This window comes from Polypterus senegalus, chromosome 4 (assembly GCF_016835505.1).
Source record: "Polypterus senegalus isolate Bchr_013 chromosome 4, ASM1683550v1, whole genome shotgun sequence".
Classification (NCBI taxonomy): Eukaryota; Metazoa; Chordata; class Cladistia; order Polypteriformes; family Polypteridae; genus Polypterus; species Polypterus senegalus.
Window position 1 is genome coordinate 157,663,622 of NC_053157.1, and position 1,810 is coordinate 157,665,431.

Consider the following 1,810-nt stretch of genomic DNA (forward strand, 5'->3'; position numbering starts at 1 on the left):
GAGAAAGACAGAACAAAGTCTCAAATAAAGACATATCTGTGTTCAGTCGTTTCAGTTGATGCAATCTATACAGCTCTTGAAATCACTCTGGGCGTGAAAAAGCATTGAGAGATCATGCTGAAGTCAGTCAGTGCTTCTATAATCAGGAGTTATAAAATGGATGGATGATAAAAATAAAATATCCAAAAAAAAAAGAAAGAAAAATCCCAAATAACTCATTTTTTATAGCACAGTAAATTTGAACTACTTCAAGTGTAGAAGATGTTTAAAATACTGCCTGAAATTAATAAAAATGAATAATTTCAGATGTTGGGAAGTATTCTAAATTTAAATGTAATGTTTGCTTTGCAAAATCAAATGGAATAGTGTCACAGCAGGATTTCATTATTTTGGAAAATTATTTAATTCTTCCATAGCTAAGTTCATAAAGTGTCATAACAGCAAGAGCCTGTTCTGGCACAAGCATATGAAATGCTGGAACCTTCGCATGGTGTATCCAGGCACACACCAAGTCAATTTAAAGTTAAAGAGAACCCAAGCAGCCATGGGGAGAGCTTGAAAACTTTCTGCTGTGACAAGGCAGGAATTTGAACCTAAGATATCGCAGCTATAAGGTGTCTTCACTAACGACTGAGCTGCCATGAAGCCTGTGGTGGGACTTGCTAATATATAAAGGCCAAGCCTTGCACCCTAAAATTTCTGCTTTTAAACAAGGTATTTAATATTACAAGTGGAAATCCTTGACATCTGTATCCATCTACAGCAATGAACATTTTTTATTATGTTTGCTTAAGAAAGAAGGCAGTAAAAGCCTTTAATTCAAAGTGGAAGTCAATGCCATGGCAATGCACTTAACAAAGCAAAGAAGATTTCAGTATGTTGTTAAATGTACAAACAGAGAAGCACAAGAAAATTAATGGAGCTAATATACATAAACAAAAATTGAGACACCCGCAGATGCAAGGAGGAGCTCCAAAGTATAACAGACATTTTGATTACAAGATGCAAAACAAGCAAAGTAAACCTTTTGAAAAACAATTAAGATAAATACAGCCATGAAACAGTGTGCCGTCTAAAGACAAGTATAATTACTAGCAGTCTACCATTCAGTCTTTTTCCACATGTTCATCTTATATTTAAAATTTCTTTCACATAATATACAATTAGTACCTTATAGCAGTAGAATAATTTTTAATGTCGTATTAGTTTACTTCAATTCACCATCTGATCGTCAATGTAAAAAAAAAACAGCAATCTGTTATCTCTTATCTCCACCCCAACCCCCACCTCCTGCAAACGCTTGGAAAACACAAAAGAAATCTGCCAGCAAATTCAGAGCTCCAAAAAAAATCAGCTTTCAAATTGTTAGTTCTGTAACCTTACCTAACCTTGTTTCTTTTTTGGCTCATTTTAATCACTCACACCATAATAATTACAGCTAATTTCTGTAGCTGAATCTGTGTTTTTAATAGGTACTAAACACAAGGTCCTAAATGTCTCCTTCACCATATTTGAAGTGTTTAATCCAGAATTTCTTCAGCTTGACAAGAGCAATGGGTGTTTCTGTTCTCTTCCACAAAAAATAAGTAAAATCTGGCAATACCACGGAAGAAGATATAACAGAAGTTAAATTCTTGATGACATTTTTTATTATTTTACGTGATAGATTTTTAAAGAAACTCTCTGTTTTATCACTGTTTGAGCCAATCTTTATAAATCTACAAACTAATGTTGGTTGAATATGAATGTGTCATTCTATTATTTTTTAGTCTGCATTTTCTTGTTCAGGGTCACAGCAATAAGAATGAAG